The following is a 20,113-nucleotide window of genomic DNA, read 5'->3' as shown; positions in this document are numbered from 1 at the left end:
GGATTCTTCAGATTCCTAAAGAATCAGGAAGTGGCTGTTGAGTTGAGATCTGAAGAATGAGCAGGAGTCAGTAGGCTGAAAGAGCAGAGAAGGGCATTGTAATCAGAGAGGGAAGTCTGTTCAAAGGCCCTGTGGTCCGGAGGCAGTCGGTGCTTAGGAAGAAGTAAAAGCAAGCAGCATAGCAAGCAAGCTGTGACGGAAGACTGGACCACCAGGCTGGGCAGGCCAGACCATGTGGGTCTGAGGAATGCTTTTCTCTCCTAAGAGCAATGAATGGGGTATTTAAAAGCAGGCAGATAGAAGGAGGTCCTGGGAACCCTGTACTTTGTGTAAGCGAATATTCGCCGTCACTGAAGATTTAGAGGGAAAGTATGATGGTGCGGTCACTACATTTGTTCTTAGAAAGAACTGTAAGTCCCACCCATCTCCCAAATTCTCCTGAAAAATCACACTCCGTGTTTGCTAACATGCCACGTATTTCAATTATGACCCATCAATCGCTATTTGCTAAAAACATCACACAAATTGCACAAAGGATAAAGTTGTTATAGTCTAATTTACATTGGAACTTATCTCCGTTTCTAGGCAACACCATTGCACTGGATAATGATGGCTCCGACCCTCAGAATCTTTCACAATCTGGTAAGTGGAATGAACAAGGGAACCAATTTCTGTATGTTCGGGGGCTGGTATCTCAACCTATTAGATCCAGGCTGGGAATAAAACCCATTTTTAATGCACCATTTGATAAGAACACTTAACCTCAGTATGTATTGTAATTAGAGAGATAATTAGAACTCCAAAAGAGCCTTTTAAGACTAGGAATGCATCTGAAATTCACCTAGAATGAAAACTGCATCATCTAAGACCAATCCGAGGTATTTTCCCTTCCACCTTTACCTTGCCTCCTCCCCCCATTCCAAAGATTTTGCAGTCTGAGGGGTGGGGAAAGATAAGAATCTTGTATGTGATGCATACTACAGAAGGCTAACGGATTCTGTTGAAAACTGCTTTACAGTTATTTGAAAAGAAAAAAAACCTTTAATTTTGAAAATGAGCTTCAGAGGGCGAGCATGAAGACGAAGTGTGAGTCATGTGTGCAGTGAGAAAAAACCGCTCTTGCATGAATCCACTCATAAAATGTTAATATATGCATAAGAAAATTGTGTTCCTTAATCTCTGAAGAAACACTTATCACTAAGAACCCTTTAATTCCTTTCCTGTGCTTGATTTATTAGCTTATGAAATTATGTTAATAACCTTCATGTTAATGGTTTGGGGGCTCAAATGACCTGATTTTAATAATGAAGTAATTTATGCAATAAATGCAATCAGCATCTATGAATCTCACTTAACAGAACATACTGGTGATTAGCCAATGCTAGAACAAGTGACTGCCAGCATGGGGCGACGCGCGTGCCTCTGTAGCGAAAATAGTTCAGGCTGCTGGGCGCAGAGGGGCGGGCCATGCGGGCACGTGATCTGAGCGGCAGCAAAAGCTTTGCAGGAGAGGTTGGGACTGGATTTGAAATGAACTCAGGAACTGTGGAATGAGTCTGCTACTTCAGTAACCATGGGGTAAATCTACACGTGACGTGTATCTGTGACAAGGGACACGTGTATCTTTGTTGGCGTGGAAGGAAACTGGGGAGTCCAGAGGAGGAGGAGGTAGAGGGATGCCTAGGAGGGATGGAGGGTTTCCAACACTGCCACCCCAAAACCCACCTCCCAGGAGGCCCCTGGTGCTAGTGCTACTCAACTTTGTCTCCTCAGAGTACTATGCTGAGTTACCCTCTTTGCCTTTTTTTTTTTTTTAAGATTTTATTTATTTGACAGGCAGAGATCACAAGTAGGCAGAGAGGCAGGCAGAGAGAGAGGAGGAAGCAGGCTCCCTGCTGAGCAGAGACCCCCCTGATGTGATGCAGGGCTCGATCCCAGGACCCTGAGATCATGACCTGAGCCGAAGGCAGAGGCTTAACCCACTGAGCCACCCAGTTCCCCTTTTTTGCGTTTTACTTTTTTCCATTCTCCACAGACATATCTAAAGCTTAGAACAACTAACTGACACCCTTCTCTACTTTTCTTAATGCAAAGCCCCACATTAACCTTGCTAGATGGGTGAGATTTTCTCCTGTGTTTCTTCGGAGATACCCAGGAAATAAAGAAATTCCATTTCTTTATTATTTAAACTTTCCTTCAAGAATGCTGTCTCCCTTCCAACCAAGAAAAGCTACACCTCTGACTTCCTAGGAAGAAAGACAGGTGTGTTCATTGCCCCTCCTACTGATTCTGCAAAACCGCAGCCCAGGGGGAGGACAGCAGGTCCTTGCACAAAAGCTGTGTTTCCAGCAGCACATGCCACCGTATAAAGTTCCCCGCGCCCTTGACCTTCACCCTCGACAAAGACATTCCACAAAATACTATTTTTAAATGTTTGAAAGCACTTCTGGAGCACTTGATAGAATGCTATACCTCCCTCTAAGAAAGCTTGACATCAAATATCCTTTTGGCACAGTGCGAAGTGAAAAAAAGCAAAATATTAAAATAGCTAAACTCTGAACTGTGATGTAGTAAAAGTGACATTAGCTTCGAGGTTAAGAGTCCTTGGATCCCTCACTTGGCTCCCGCCTCTGACTACCTGTGGAACTGGCCGAGGTCTTAGACTCTTTAACAGGGATTTCTATTGTTTTTCTATTTTTTTCTGTATCTTAACGCATGAATGTTTATTTTATAAAATGATAAAATGCATAACTTGGGAAACTATAGACGGAGCATACTTTGCAAGAATAGAGATTTTTAGTAGCAGTACATTGATTGGCCTTGTATCGGCTATCGCGGAAATGAGAGGCAGCCTCCTGTCTCACACGGAACAGTCCTCCTCTTCTTCGGATTTGCACAAGGTGGATCGTAATCGTACCACACCATAAAGCACGAACGTGAAAGGCTTTTGAGAGGCTTTGAGTGCGATCTGCAGCGGCTGTATGTGACTCCATAACTCAGCGAATGACGAGGATAATAAAGGCTTGCGCTCGGCAGCCTCCAAAGTGTCGGATGTCTATGCACAGGCTGTCAAGCCTGATGCCGTTCGGTGCTGAAGGAACGTCCAGCACCGTCGTCTGAGGAATCCCCGCTCCTGGGAAGCGTCCACTAGCGTCTTTCCATTCCACTAACAGAAACACCTGCGGAGAGACCGTGTACCTGCTCTGACTGTGTCTCCAGGTACACGTTCTGGATTCTTAGCCCACTGTATTTTTTTTTTAAGATTTTATTTATTTATTTGACAGAGAGAAATCACAAGTAGGCAGAGAGGCAGGCAGAGAGAGAGGAAGGGAAGCAGGCTCCCTGCTGAGCAGAGAGCCCGATGCGGGACTCGATCCCAGGACCCTGAGATCATGACCCGAGCCGAAGGCAGAGGCTTAACCCACTGGCCACCCAGGTGCCCCCTTAGCCCACTGTATTATTAAATCACGGCATGCCTATTTTCCTCTCTCGGGATTCTTAGCGAGTATGGGCTTAACCTGGGACCTCAGAAATAAAGAAATTAACAAAATGACAAACATGCTGTCTTCTCGCGGCAGAGAGGATGTCTGAGGTTAGTTCAGCCATTTCTCCTCAGGCAAAATTGTGAGCAGTTTTTCTCACCTAGCCAGGAAATATTGTAAAGAGAGCAGAAACACACTTTTCCCTAGTATCCATGTAGAGAGTAGAGATCTAATCTGAGCTTTCCTTGGACCCGGAGCAGTGGCATCCAGGATGCACAGCTATTGCCGCTGAGCCTTTGTGGCATTTCCATGGCTTTTCATGTTGTTTTCCTAAGTTCTTAGCGCTGTTCCTTTAGGTGCCTTCCCCGTCACCAGTTAGAACTTCCAGACTCACACAGGCATTTTCTTCCCTTTTTGTAGCCGACATTATACCTTGCAAAGCACGAAGAAAAATGGGATGAGTGCTGAGAGTGGTTGGGTTGGAAGCGACTAGTCCTGGGTTTCTCCTTTCATCCCTTTCTTGAGTTCCTGATTCTGCACTACCCTCCACTTTATTTGGAGGGCTCCTCTCTTCCACTTGGCTTCAACGTCCTCTCTAGGTTGCCACACACGCCCTCGCTACCCTTCCAGGAACACTGGCCAGCTCGCAGCCACTTCAACCGCGTTGAGAGGCCGTGTCAATTACTCTTTGGGAGGGAGAAGCAGATGCTGCTTCTTCTCTTACGGTGCTCAGACACCCGTCATCTTAAGAGACACTTTGCTGCTTCTTGCTCTGATGAGGGTGGCAACCAGCCCGATCTCCTCCAGGAGCCGCTTGCCCCTGGTACGCAGAAGCTTCTCACACCTTCTGACTTCATGGTTCAAAACATGTTTCTTGCGTGCTCTTAATTAAAGCATTTCTCATATCACTCCCTGCTGCTGGGTAACTTAAACCAGCCATTATGTCAAAAGAAAGAAAATGAATTAAAAAAAAATTCAGTTCTTTGTGTTTTATCTCCATTTTTTTTTTTTTTCCTTAAAAGGAACGTCTCCTATTTGATCCCTGTCAGGCTAGGGAGATAACAGAGATCTCTTCCAACATGGACTTGTCTTCTGTACTCTCTCCACACTTTCCTGTCATCTTTCTGGCGGTGGGAAGACTTGGATTTGTCTTGTGTTTAAACTCATTTTATGAATGGGTCACAGAAAAGAGACTTCCTCCTGCTGACATAAGTATTCCCAGGATAAATGAACATATCTTCCCATCAGTGGCCAAAAATAGATTATTTTAAAAACCTCAGTGTCCAGGGGTGCCTGGGTGGCTCACGCAGTTGAATGTCTGACTCATGGTTTTGGCTCAGATCATGATCTCAGGGTCCTGGATCCAGCCTTGCAATGAGCTTGCACTGGGTGGGGTGGAGGGTCTGCTTGAGATTCCTTCTCTCGCTTGCTGCCCCTCCCCCACTCCTGTGTGCATGTGCACGCTCGCGCTCTCTCTCTCTCACAAATAAGTAAATAAAATCTTTAAAAAAAAACCCTCAGTGTCTTTATATAATGGGAACACCATAGTATTGTGGTTGTAAGTGTGGATTATAGGCAGATATGTGTCTCCCCTCTCTTGTAAGAGCTGTGTGACCTCAGGCAATGACCTAACCTTGTTTTTCTCATCTTGACAACAGGAATAATAATACCTCTACCTTTGACTGTAGTGAAGACTAACTGAATTTGATATAAAGCACTTAGAATGGTGCCTGGCATAAAACAAATGCTCACATACTGTTATCTGCTAGTCACGTGATAGAAATAGTCCATGAAGGGTCCCACTGGTAGAAGGCCATTCACCCACTGTAACTCCAGGACAATTCTGGGAATCTCCAAGTAAGATCCCAAACAAAAAAAATGTTTTGCAGTGTATTTCTACTCCAAGGCATTTTCCTCTTTACTAATCAAGAATTCTTTTGATTCAGCACTGTCTTGAAAAGATACTTATCAAGATAATAGTTCAAGGAAGGGTGTTCTTTAAATATGATAACTGGAGCCAGCCAGATAAGCATTTGACTCGTAATGTTTGGAACTCTTAACAACCTTGGTTTAAGCCCTGTGTAATTGAAAGCCATCGAAGTGGTGGCTATTGGCTTCTCCACAGAAACAAAAAATCGTCAGAGGCCAGAGGAAGTTAAGACATTTGTCTTTTTGCTGAAAGAATTTATCATCTTACATATAAAATGCAGCAGATTACTGTCAATGTCTTAAGCTTTAAGGAAACTAGGATATGGCTTGTGGAAGGAATTAAAAAGTATTTATCTAGGGTGCCTGGGTGGCTCAGTTGGTTAAGCGATTGCTTTTGGTTCAGATCATGATCCTAGGGTCCTGGGATCGAGTCCTGTATTGGGCTCCCTACTCAGCAGAGAGTCTGCTTCTCTCTCTCCCTCTGCCCTTCCTATGCTTGTGTTTTCTATCTCTAATAAATAAATAAAATCTTTTTTTTTTTAAAGTATTTAACCATGGGCACCTGGGTGGCTCAGTGGGTTAAGCCCCTGCCTTTGGCTCAGGTCATGATCCCAGGGTCCTGGGATCAAGCCCTGCACTGGGGGTCTCTGCTCAGCAGGGAGCCTGGTTTCCCTTCTTTCTCTGCCTGCCACTTTGCCTACTTGTGAGCTCTCTCTCTCTCTGTCAAATAAATAAGTAAAATCTTTAAAAAAAAAAGTATTTAACCAAAGAATTTGCAATGTTCTATGTTAGGAGTGGGGAGGGTAGGGAAAGGTCACTGTTTCTCTTACTTCCATCCCATCAAGATTATCCTCCAATCTGACATTTCTTAATCTGAGTTTATCTTCCAGGTCATTACTTTGTATTCTCAATGTTTTGCAGCCTTTAAAATTCTCAGTTAAAACTGCATAGGGGCGCCTGGGTGGCTCAGTGGGTTAAGCCTCTGCCTTCAGCTCAGGTCATGATCTCAGGGTCCTGGGATCGAGCCCTGCATCGGGCTCTGTGCTCAGTGGGGAGCCTGCTTCCCTTCCTCTCTCTCTGCCTGCCTCTCTGCCTATCTCTGTCAAATAAATAAAATCTTAAAAAAAAAAAAACCCTGCATATTGACATTAATTATCATATTCCCGCCTCCTGTATTTTTTTTTCTTTTCTCCCACTATTCTGGTTGACTTGTTTCTTTAGTCCCTTCTCCATCACTATCTTTTAATAGTCTTTGACATCTCCTTGCATCAACCCAAGCTAATCCAACTTAATAAATCAGTTCTGAATCTCCCAAAGGAGACAAATGGAAAAACAGGCTGGCCTATATCCTGGATTGTGGAAACCAAAGGAACAGCAACATGGAAGCAGATATTAATCTTTGCAGTATTTTTCCTGAAAAACCACAAATAGGCTACCAACCAAACAGATAATATTACAAATGCAGAGCAGATCTTTTAAGAATATCATGCCACCAATTTCTCTTTTATCTTCCATTGGAGTTTTAGAGCTGAACCATGTGGAGATACTTCTCTCACCACTGAACATGATCTTTGTGGGTATAAAGAAAGCGTCTCTTGACTTCTTTTTAAGGTAAATCCAAGCTCCCAGAATACTGAAACCTCTAGGTGAACTGGGATTTAAATTCAGAAGAAAGAAAAATAATAACAAGGAGAAGAGAATTCCAGGAACTTGGCTGCCCCATTATCTTAAACAGAAGTTAAATTAGTTCAAGTGAATGTACTTAAGACTTAATATTGCAACTTAATAGTTCTATTGTCCAGAATCACAAGTTGAGGGCATATGTGCACATTTGTTTAATTACTATGTCTGCGTGCATGTAAAACGTTGGTCACTTAGCCAAGAACAAGCTTATTGGGATTTTCTTTAAAGGCACCTCCAACTCTCTGAAATTGCTTGCAACTTTCCATTATTCATATTGTCTGGTGTCAGGGAAGCCTTGACTATTTAACACCCACCTGGAGGTTCAGTGACCATTCTTAAAAGACCATTCAAAAGCATTTCCATGGCTTTCCAAAACAGAATGGAGGCTTTCTTCTGCTATGTATCTTGAGGTTTGATCATCAATTTTCAGCCTTTCAAAAACTCCCTTTGCACATAAAGCCCATCATAAGCATTGTTGTCATATGTTTAGGCATTTTGTGCTTGAGCTAATGAGATGTATATAAAGGATCTGGGTAGAAATGTCTTTGTAAGATTTTTCTCTGTTTTTGTTTTAAATCCAGAATGCATTTGCTTTTTCTGCAAAACAGAATTCTTTAGGTAGTTAGGTTTCTAGGTCAGTCCTCTGAAAATTTAGTTAAACTTTAAGGCAGGTGAATTGGAGTGTTAAAATAATTTCTAATTGTTTCTTTGGGAAAAACAAAGAACTGGGCCTAATGAATTTTGAAAGCAGGGTGAGAACTCTGCCCTAAATACAGTTCTAGTCTCCAGAGTTGAATTTCCTTTATATTCCTCTCCTTTTCCACTCAAGAACAGATAAGTTCTCTCTTCCCCTTTCCTTTTTAACTCTTTCCCAGGGAATTAGAATGGATTTCTTCTTTCCCTTCACGTCTCCTCAAATAACAACAGGACCCTCAGGGGGTACTGCCTAGCAGCCAGAACAGTGAATCCAATAGTGAACAGTGACAACAGGGTCAAAGAGAATCTTCCCACAGCCCATTCCTAGAGAGGGAATGTCTGATGTCTGCTGTGTAGGCCTGAGGAACCACTGGTAATAAAGGACAGACATGGCAAAAAGATGGAGATGGTAAAAAGACCAGTGGTTGTCAGGGGTTTGGGGGAGGAAGGCATGAAAAGACAGAGCAGAAAGCAGTAAACTCCGTATGATCTCATAATGGTGGATACCTGTCATCAAACAGTTGTCCAAATTCACAGAATGTTTCACATCAAGAAGGAACCCTAATGTAAACTATGGACTTTGGGTTGTCATAGCATGTTAATGAAGGCTCATCAGCTATAACAAATGAACCACTCCAGTGGGGGATGATGATAATGGGGAAAGCCTATGCATGTGTGGGGACAGGGGCGATATGGGAACTCTCTGTACCTTTTTCGCAACTTTGCAGTGAACCTTAAACAGTTTTACTAAAAGTACAATCTTAATTTTTAAAAAAAAGGAAAAATAAAGGGTCAGGAGTTAGAAATATAGTGGAGCAATTCTGAAAAAGAAAAAAAAGCCACTAACATTGTACAGTAACCATAACCTTTTGGGGTAGATAGGATTTTGCCTCCCTTTCACAAAGAAGGTAACTAAAGCAATGACTTAAACAAGGTCACTTGGTTCCTCAGCAGCAGAGCTTAGGATTCTAAATGCTGGTCACTTCGCAGTATCAGCTTAATCTCTAACATGCAGCTGTCATCAATTATGTTTCAATAAAGTTGAAACAAGTATGCAATCGTCTTAAAAGCACAAGTACAGAAAGGTAGTACAAACTACTTTTTGCTGTTAATAATCAACTTGTCTTTGTACATTTAAGTAAACCAAAGTGAATGAAACTTAGTAAATGCTTTTCTTTTCAAGAATATATATATATGTTATATATTTTGTGTGTGTGTGTGTGTATATATATATACATAGTATTATATATATTTATATATAAATATATATAGTAGGCTCCATGCCCCTTGTGGAGCTGAACATGGGTCTTGAACCCATGACCCTGAGATCAAGACCTGAGCTGAGATCAAGAGTCAGATGCTTAACAGCTGAGCCACTCAGGCACGCCTAATAGCATTCTAAATTTTAAAACATATTATTCTACTTCAAAAGTTGAATGCTAAGGGACTGAACATTTGAAAAGCATACTTAAGAGCATGTAAAATAAGAACTTATTACAGAAATCAATGAATGACTGAGCATTAGGACTTTTATCAATATAACCTATTCCATTAATAAAGTAAGGGGAAAATATAGGATTATACTTTTGCAACTGATGCAATTCCGTAGGCATTCATAGTATAATTTCTAAGTAAAATTAAAATGGAAAGGAATTCCTAAATAAGATCGAGTATTTATTAGAAAGTAACAATTAATGAAATATTAAAGAAATTCTCATTAAATCCAAACAAGAAAGAGCTATCCAGTATAACCGCTATTGTTCAAATAGTGTTTTAGAGGCAGTTGGAATTGGTAGAGGCACAGCCAGAAAAGAGGGAGCTATACAGAGCTGGGGCCCAAGAAATCTGCATGAAGTTTCCCCTGAGACGTGCATGGACTGGTCTTGACTCTGAATCCTGCTGGTGGGAGGCTGAGGGCTGAAGAGAGATATCAGAGATCATACAGAGCTTGAAGACACTGGGATTGTGGCCCAGTCCAAGTGGAGAATCCTCAATGAAAACAGAAGGTATTAGATCAGGAAACTCAAACCCCTATCTTATGAGTAAAATCTATATCCTAGAGGAAGGGCCATACCCTAGGACACAGAACAAAAATAGTAAAAGGCCACCCTAAGAAAACTTAAACAACATCTGACTAGATCAAGATTGATTAATTACATAACTGCTACCAAAACAAAGCTCAAAACCCTTTAAAAGAAGACAGCATAATTAATTCTCCCTAGGAGGGTATCATCTACAATGACCAGCATGCGATCAAAGATTACTAGACTTTCAAGGAAGTAGATGGTATGATCTATAATCAAGGGGGGGAAATGGGAACAGATCCTGAAGTGACTTAGATGTTAGGACTAACAGAAGTAGATTAAAAAAAAACACATTATAATATGCTTAAGGATGTGAAATAAAACATGGATAAATGTGAAGTAAGAGATGGGGAATCTCAGTCAAGATATAAAAAGTATAAAAAAGGGGTGCCTGGGTGGCTCAGTGGGCTAAAGCCTCTGCCTTCGGCTCAGGTCATGATCCCAGGGTCCTGGGATCAAGCCCCGCATTGGGCTCTCTGCTCGGCGGGGAGCCCACTCCTCCTCTCTCTCTGCCTGCCTCTCTGTCTTCTTGTGATCTCAGTCAAATAAAATCTTTGAAAAAAAAAAGTATAAAAAAGAGCCAGTGGAAATACTAAGCTGAAGAACGCAATATCTGAAATAAAAGATCCATGGGATAAGCTTAACAGCAGATTGGACACAATAGAAAATACTGCCAATGACCTTGAAGAAAGCTCAAGACTAATTTTCCAAATTGATGAACAGAGAAAGAAGACAAATAAAAATAAGCAAAGCCTCAGTGACCTGTGGGACAATATAAAGTCATCTAACATAGTGTAAATGAAGATCTAACAGGAGAGGGGAGAGAATAGGGGGAAAGAAAAAGCAATAGTAGCTGAGAATTTTTGAAAACTGATAAAGACATTGATCACCAAGAAAATCATACCTAGGTATATCATAGTCAAAGAAATAAAAATCAAAGATAAAGCTGTAAAGCAGTCAGAGGGGAAAGAAAGAAACATTGGCTATCAGAGAACAGAGATAAGAATTATGTATGACTACTACTCCTAGAAAACAATGAAAGTCAGAAAACAATGGAATGAAATCTATAAAACACAGAGGGAAAAGTGGTAACCTAGAATTCTACAGCCAGTGAAAACAGCCTTTCATAAACAAGGTTTTAAAAAATTGCTAGAGGGGCACCTGAGTGGCTCAGTGGGTTAAGCTTCTGCCTTCAGTTCAGGTCATGATGTCAGGGTCCTGGGATCGAGTCCCACATTGGGCTCTTTGCTCCGCAGGAAGCCTGTTTCCCCCTCTCTCTGCCTGCCTCCCTGCTTGCTTGTGATCTCTGTCTGTCAAATAAATAAATAAAATATTTTTTTTAAAAAAATTGCTAGAAAAAAGAAAGCTGAGAGAATTCATAGCCAGCAGATCCTCACTCCAAGAAATGCTAAAGGAAGTTCTTCAGACTAAAGGGAAATGATAACAGATGGAAACTTAGCTGTACAGAGAGAAATCAATACTACCAGACAGAGTAAATATGTGGTAAGTTAAAAAAAAAAACAACTGCCTTTTGAAATTCAAAAAAATTCTTTAAAAGAAAGTCGACTCTTTATAACAACACTGGGTTGTAAATTTTATAATATATAAAGAAGTAAAATATGTGGCAATTCATAAGGAGTGGATTCAGGTATATGGAATTATACCATTGCAAGATTCTCATATTTTACATGAAGTGGTATGATATTAATTTAAGTGGACTGTGATAACTTAAGAATGTCTAATATGAACACTAGGGCAACAATTAAAAAAAATACAAAGAGAGGGGTGCCTGGGCGGCTCAGTGGGTTAAGCCTGTGCCTTCAGCTCAGGTCATGGTCTCAGGATCATGGGATCGAGCCCCACATCAGGCTCAGCAGAGATTATTATTATTTAAAAATAATACAAAGAGAAATACCTAAAGTATAAACAGATGCTCAATAAATGCTGCTTTTGCAACTGGATATCCATATGAAAAAAAAAAATGAACTTCAACCATTACCTCACACATGTACAGAATTAATCACAGTGGATCATAGACTTAAATATTAAACCAAATGCTCTAAAACTTATAGAAGAAAACAGGAGGAACATCTCTGTGACCTTGAATAAGCAAAAGTTTCTTATCTTTTTTTTTTTTTTTAAGCAAAGATTTCTTAAGACACTAAAAGCAAGACCCACCAAAGCACCAACTGATACTTAGACTTAATCAGAATTAGAAACTTCTTCATTTACAAGAAAAAAATGAAGAGGTTAAAAAGACTGGCTACAACCTGGGAGAAAGCACTTGCAAATCATTTCTCTGGTAAAAGACCAGTGTCCAGAACATAAAAATCAGTAAGAATGCAAATTCAAATATTCCAAATTCAATATGGGTTTCAATAAGAAAACCACAACCTGATTTTCTTACATGGTCAAAGTTTGAACATTCACATCACCGAAGAAGATAATACAGATGGAAAATAAGCATTTTTTAAAATGCTCAATCTTAGTCCTTAGGGAAATGCAAATTAAAACCACAATGAGGGGCCACCAAGCATCTGTCAGTGTCTTATAAAGTTAAAAGTCTCTCTGCCTGCTTGTAATCTCTCTCTGTCAAATAAATAAATAAAATCTTAAAAAAAAAAAAAAGTCTACCTCCCTATGACTCAGCAATTCCAATGTAGGTATTTAACTAAAACCAACAACAAACAAACAAACCCAAACAATGAAAAAATGAGAAACCCCACAAAAACATGTATCCACAGCTCTGTTCCAGGACGGTAAGGTAGGAAGACTTTGAATTCATCTCCTCTACAAAACACACCAAATTATACCTATTAACAGAACAATTCCTCCAGAAGAAGAACGGAGGGCTGACTGAACAGCTTCTGAACACCCAAAGACAGAACAGTAAGAGAGACAGAGACGCAGTGACAAAGGGAACCCTCATCTCTGACACCGTGAACTTCGGTCGGGAGGGACAGTACTCAGGGACCAGGAAAGGATTCCTCTGTCCTTGGGCACCAAAAAAAAAGTCGCAGTTTATGAGAGCAACTAGCATATAAAAGAGACAGCACCAGAACTCTGCCAAGCAGCAGAGGACCTGCAGGAAAGCTCTTCAGATCAGAGGGGCTGGGGAACTACACAGTTAATGCCCCCACCCCACCTTCAAAGCCTAGACCAGGGCAGGATCTGGATACCACAACAGGTGGGTCTGGTCTTCACAGTGAGCTTGTGACCTCAGCAAGCCCAGGGTTTGCAAGTCTACACCAGCAACCCCTTTCTAAATTTAATTTAAAAGGCTTAAAATTTTTTAACTTGATTTTTAAAAATTTTCTTAATTTGTCTTGTCTTGTTTTATTTTGTTCTTTTCGGTTTTGTTCTTTTTTCCCCGTTTCTCTCCTTTTTTCCTTCTCCTTTTTTCTTTCTCTTTTTTCTCTTTCTTACATTTTTCTTCTTTTCTTCCATTTTTTTCTATTATTAGTATTATTTTCTTTTCTGTATTAAACAAGAACAACATATGTGGTTTAGAAGAGTAACGAGCATATACATCCATAACTCTAGCCAGTCAACAAAATTTTGTAAGCTAGGAGGACGGGGCTGATACATTTAAAGTGCTGAAAGGAAAAAAACGTATAAGCAAGAATATTCTACCTGGCAAGATTATCATTTGGATTTAAAGAAGAGGTAAAGAGTTTCCCAAGCAAACAAAAGATAAAGGAGTTTATCACTACTAAACCTGCCTTACAAGAAATGTTAAAGGAACTTCTTTAAGCAGAAAAGCAATGGCCATAATTAGACATAAGAAGATTATGAATAAAAAGATGTTAAATATGACATACAGAAAATCTGGAGAAGGGAGTAAAAAGGGAAAAGATGGGAAAAAGAAAAAGAAAGAAGCCATCTCTCTCTTTTTCTAATGTCTTTGAACATAAATGATCATGAAATTAATATAGACTTCTCTTTATTTAGGATGCTATATGAACATTATGGTAACCACAAACCCAAAACCTATGACAAATACACAAAAAATAGGAGAAAGAAAGTCAAACATAACACTATAGAAACTCATCAATTACAAAAAAAAAGAGCAAGAGAAGGGAAGAAAGGAACAAAGAAGAACCACAAAAATAACCAGAAAAAAATTTATTTTTAATATTTTATTTATTTACTTGACAGAGAGAGAGATCACAAGTAGGCAGAGAGGTAGGCAGAGAGAGAGAGGAGGAAGCAGGCTCCCCGCTGAGCAGAGAGCCCGATGCAGGGCTCGATCCCAGGACCCTGAGATCATGACCTGAGCCAAAGGCAGACGCTTTAGCCCACTGAGCCACCCAGGCACCCCTAGAAAAAAATTTTTAATGGTAAATAAGTACATACTTATCAATAATTACATTACATTAAATGGCCTAAATGCTCCAGTCAAATAACATGGAGTGACAGAATGCATTTAAAAAAAAAAAAAAAAAGACTCATCTATCTGCTGCCTACAACAGAGGACCTAAAAACACATACAGACTGAAAGTAAAGGAATGGAAAAATATTCACTATGCAAATGTCAGTGAAAAAAAAAGCTAGGGTAGCAAAGTTTATATCAGACACAATAGACTTTAAAACAAAGTCTGCAACAAGAGACAAAGGAAGGCATTACATAATGGTAAAGGGATCAGTCCAACAAGAAGATTTAACAGTTGTACATATCTAAATACCAACACTGGAGCATTTAAATACATAAAGCAAATATTAATAGACACAAAGAGAGAAATTGATGGTAATACAATAATAGTAGGGGACTTCAACATATCCCTTACATCAGAGGATAGATCATCCAGAGAGAACGTCAGAAAGGAAACAGTGTCTTTGAATGACACATTGGGTCTGAGGAACATAAGATATATACAGAACATTCCATCCAGAGCAATAGAATACAAAATCTTTTCAAGTGCATATGGAACCGTTTCCAGAATATATCTATATTAGACCATAAAATAATCCTCAACACATGTAAGAAGATGGGAATCATACCATTCATCTTTCTTATGACAACAGTATGCAACGAGAAATGAATCACAAGAAAAACCTGAAAAAAACAAACACATGGTGACTAAACAAAATGAGACTTAACAACTAATGGGTCAACAAAGCAATAACAGAAAAAATTAAAAAAAAAAATACATGGAGGCGAAAGAAAATGAAAACACAATGGTCCAAAGTCTTTGGGACACAGTGAAAGTTGTTTTAAGAGGAAAGTGTATAGCAGTACAAGCCTATCTCAAGAAACAAGAAACCACCCAAATAAACCCCATCTAACCTTATACCTAAAGAACCATAAAAAGAAGAACAAAACCCCAAGGTGAGTAGAAGAAAAGAAATAGTAAAGATCAGAGCAGAAATAAATGACACAGACACCAAGAAAAAGCAAGGAAAAGAAAAAAAAGGGGGGGGGGAAATCAATGAAACCAAGACCTAGTAATTTGAAAAAATAAACAAAATTGAACAGCCCTTAGCCACACTCATCAAGAAAAAAAGAGAAAGAAGTCAAATAGATAAAATAAGAAATGAAAGAAGAGAAGTAACAGCTGACACCACAGAAGTACAAAGGATTATAAGAAAATACTATGAAAAATTAGAGGCCAACAAACTCGACAACCTAGAAGAAATGGATAAATTCCTAGAAACATACAATCTTTAAAAACTGAACAAGGAACAAAGAGAAAATCTGAACAGACCAATTACCAGTAACAAAATGGGCTCAGTAATCAAAAAACTACCAAAAAATTAAAAGCCCAGGACCCAGTGGATTCACAGGTGAATTCTCCCAGAATTTAAAGAAGAGTTAAGACCTATTTTCCTCAAACTATTCCAAAAAAATAGAAGAGGACGGAAAGCTTCCAAACACATTCGACAAGGCCAGTTTGACCCTGAACACCAAAACCAGACACTGCAAAAAAATGAAACTACAGGCCAACATCCCTGGTGAATATAGATGAAAAAACCATCAACAAAAATATTAGGAAACTTCTTACAAGAATACATTAAAAAGATCATTCACCTCAATCAGATGGGATTTATTCTGAGGATGTGAGGATAGTTCAATATTTGCAAGTCAATCAAGTTCATGAACCACACCAACAAAACAGGATAAAAATAATATGTTAATATCAGCAGTGCAGAAAAAGCAGTTGACAAGATCAAAACCTATTCATGATAAAAACAGGGAACATACCTCACCATAAGAAAGGCCATATATGACAAACCCACAGCTAATATCCTAACTCTGTGGTAAAAAACTTAAAGGGTTCCCTCTGACGTCAGGAACAAGACAAGAACATCCACTCTCACCGCTTTTATTCAACAGAGTCCCGGAAGTCTGAGTCATAGCAACCAGACAAGAAAAAGAAAGAGGCATCTGTATTGGTAAAGAAGTTAAACTGTCACTATTTGTAGATGAGATGATACTATACATAGAGAACCTGAGAGACTCCACTGAAAAACCACTAGAAGTAAAAAACACACTCAGTAAAGTGTCAGGATACAAAACTAATACCCAGAAATTTATAGTGTTTCTATACACTAATTATGAAGTAGCAGAAAGAGAATTTAAGAAAACAATACTATTTACAATTGCACCAAAAAGAATGAAATACCTAGGAATCAATTTAACCGAAGAGGTGAAAGACCTATATTTCAAAACCACAAAACACTGATAAAAGAAATTGAAAATGACAAACAAATGGAAAGATACCCATGCTCATAAATTAAAAGAGTTAGTCTTGTTAAAATGTTCACACTACCCAAAGCAGTCTACAACTTCAATGCAGTCTCTATCAAAACACCAACAGCAGTTTCTACAAAGCTAGAACAAATAATACTCAAGTGGATATGGAGCCACAGAAGTCCCAAAATAGACCAAGCAATCCTTAGAAGAACAAGGTGGAGTTAAGTTTTAAGATATACTACCAAGGGGCGCCTGGGTGGCTCAGTGGGTTAAAACCTCTGCCTTCAGCTCAGGTCATGATCCCAGGGTCCTGGGATCGAGCCCCGCATCGGGCTCTCTGCTCGGCAGGGAACCTGCTTCCCCCTCTCTCTCTGCCTGCTTGTGATCTCTGTCTGTCAAATAAATAACTAAAATCTTAAAAAAAAAAAAAAAAAAGATATACTACCGAGCATTAGTCATCAAAACAGTAGGGTGTTGGTCCCAAAACAGACACAGATTAAAAGGACAGAATGGAGACCCCGTAAGTAAACCCTCACTTTTATGGTCAATTAATCTATGACAAAAGAGGTAAGACTATACAGTGAGAAAAAAACAGTCTTTTTAATAAATGGTGCTGGGGAAACTGGATAGCTACGTGTAGAAATGAAACGGGACCACTTTTTTTTTTTTAAGATTTTATTTATTTATTTGACAGAGACAGAGAGTGAGCACAAGCAGAGAGAGCTGCAGAGGGAAAGGGAGAAGCAGCAGGCTCCCCACTGAGCAGGAAGGCTGACGAAGGGCCCAGTCCCTGGACTCTGAGATCATGACCTGAGCTGAAGGCAGATGCTTAACCCACTGAGCCACCCAGGCGCCCTGAATCTGGACCATCTTCGAACACTGTACAGAAAAATAAGCTCAAAATGGACTAAGGAACCAATGTGAGATTGAAACCATAAAACTTTTAGAAGAAAACATAAGCAGTAATTTTTTTAAAAGATTTTATTTATATATTTGACAGAGAGAGATCACAAGTAGGCAAAGCAGCAGGCAGAGAGAAGACGGAAGCAGGCTCCCCGCTGAGCAGAGAGCCCAATGTGGGGCTTGATTCCAGGACCCTGAGATCATGACCTGAGCCCTAAGGCAGAGGCTTAACCCACTGAGCCACCCAGGCACCCCAGCAGTAATTTCTTTAAAAAAAAAAATACTTATTTATTTGAGAGAGAAAGAGAGTATGTGAGAAGGGGGAAGAGCAAAAGGAGAAGGAGAGAGGCAGGGAAGCAGACTCCCTGCTGATTGTGGAGCCTGACACGGGGCTCGATTCCAGAATCCTGAGATTATGACCTGAGCCAAAATCAGGAGTCAGAGGCTTAACTGACTGAGCCACCCAAGCGTCCCAGTTATTTCTATGATGTTGACCTTAGCAACATTTTTTAAATGTCTTCTCAGGAAAGCAAAACAAAAGCAAAAATAAACTGCTGGGACTACACCAAAATAAAAAGCTTTTGCACATGAAGGAAGCAGCATCAACAACAAAAAAGGGCACCTTAGAAATGGGAGAAGATATTTGCAAATGGTGTATCTGATAAGGAGTTAATACCCAAAACATATGAAGAGCTTATACAACTCAACACCAAAAAACCCAAGCAATCTGATTTAAAAATGGGCAGGAGGACCTGAATAGACATTTCTCCAAAGAAGACATCCAGATGGCCAATAAACGCATGAAAAGATGCTCACCATCACTCATCATCGGGGAGTGCAAATCAAAACCATAGCGAGCTATCGCCTTCCACCAGTTGGAATGGCTAAAATCAAAGTGACAAGAAATAACAAATGTGGGTGAGGATGTGGAGAAAAATGAATCCTCCTGCATTGTTGATGGGAATGTAAATTTGTGCAGCCCCTGTGCAAAACAGTATGGAAGTTTCTCAACTAAAAGTAGAAATAGCATATGATCCAATAATTCCACTACTGAATATTTACCCAAAGAAAATAAAAACACATTTGAAAAGATACACACACCCCTTTGTTTATTGCAGCATTGTTTAGCAAAGAAATGGAAGCAACCTAAGTGTCCATCAGGACATGAATGGATAAGGAAAATGTAACACACACACACACACACACACACACACACACACACATACACAGGAATATTATTGAAGACAGCCATAAAAAAGGGTGAGATCATGCCATCTGAGATGACACGGATGAACCTGGAGGGTTAGTCTAAGTGAAATAAGTCAGACCAAGAAGGACAAATACTATACAATTCCATTCATAAGTGAAATCTAATACCAAACAAAACACATCAACAAGCAAAATACCACAATCAGACCTTTCAATACAGAGAACAAACGAATGGTTGCCAGAGAGAAGGGGGCCAGAGGGTTGGGCAAAATGGGCGAACGGGACTGGGCGATGCAGTCTTCCAGTTATGGGATGAGTAAGTCACAGGAATAAAAGGCACAGCATGAGGAACACGGTCAATGATACTATCACAGTGATGTAACAGGACAGATGGTGGTTCCCCTTGTGTGAACACAGCATAACATACACACGTGTCAAATCACTAAGGTATACACCTGAAACTAATGTAATATTGTGTGCCAATTACACTTAAATAAAAAAAAATTTAAAAATATCTCTCCATAGGAAGACTTGCACAAGAATGTTTGTCGCAACTTTATTCATAACAATCCCAAGCTGGAAACAGTTCTACAGTCCACCAGCAGGAGAATGGGTAAAGTCGTGTCATAGTCACACAAACTGAATTCACTAAGCAACACTACTAACACCCAGCAACATGGATAAATCTTAAACCCATTATGTTGTCAGACACAAATCACTGCACACCATATGAGTTCATTTAAATGACATCTAAGAACACGCAAACATAATCTATTGTGATAGAATAGGATTTGCTTTTTGAAGGATGATTGACTGCAACAGGGCACAAACGAACTTTATAGGGTGAGGAAAATGTACATTTCTGTTGGGGTGTTGTTACAGGTGTCTATGTCTGTCAGAAGCCATTGGAATTGCACTCATTTGATGGTACATTTCACTCTATAAATTTTGCCTATGTTAAAAATCAAACTCAAAAAATCACAATGATTTAGTGAATTCACAGCTTGGGCAGAAATTTTATGCTGAGTATCATACAAAAGGAAGAGATGTAAAATATGAAATAAATACTGCAAACGTGGCCAGATGTTATCATGTCGGGATGCTGGGGATATGGGGTGTCGAAATTTCATCTTCTGAGAATTTTCTGCATGTATAAATGATTTCAAATTAAAATAAATAAAATATGATGAAGTTTAAAATGTCTCTCCAACCAGAGTTGTATGTTTATAGTGAGGCTTCAGTCAGAGATCAGCAAATGATGCCATTGTTTTAAAAGACCCAGAAAAGAGAAATTTAAGCTTCATGACCCATGATTTCTGCAAGTAAAGAGTCATTATTCTATTACCACTTCACAGTATGGAATATAACCTTTGTCTTAACCCAAGATGGCAGTTTCCTAATTTGTTGGCTTTATTTTAGTATTATAAATCTTA

At 39.6% G+C, this 20,113-nt stretch overlaps 1 long non-coding RNA gene across 2 annotated transcripts; it reads left to right on the top strand.

Annotated features, from left to right (window-relative positions):
• The first annotated feature begins 659 nt into the window (after window positions 1-659).
• On the top strand, window positions 660-19,828 carry LOC116587862. Of its 2 annotated transcripts, XR_004284686.1 has the most exons (4): window positions 660-878; window positions 2,804-3,219; window positions 11,230-11,377; window positions 19,206-19,828. It is a non-coding gene; the product is annotated as an uncharacterized LOC116587862 (long non-coding RNA). The 2 variants fall into 2 exon arrangements; XR_004284687.1 differs by lacking the exon at window positions 2,804-3,219.
• Window positions 19,829-20,113: the final 285 nt, after the last annotated feature.

Source organism: Mustela erminea, chromosome 4 (assembly GCF_009829155.1).
Source record: "Mustela erminea isolate mMusErm1 chromosome 4, mMusErm1.Pri, whole genome shotgun sequence".
Classification (NCBI taxonomy): Eukaryota; Metazoa; Chordata; class Mammalia; order Carnivora; family Mustelidae; genus Mustela; species Mustela erminea.
This window is presented reverse-complemented; position numbering and strand designations above follow the sequence as displayed.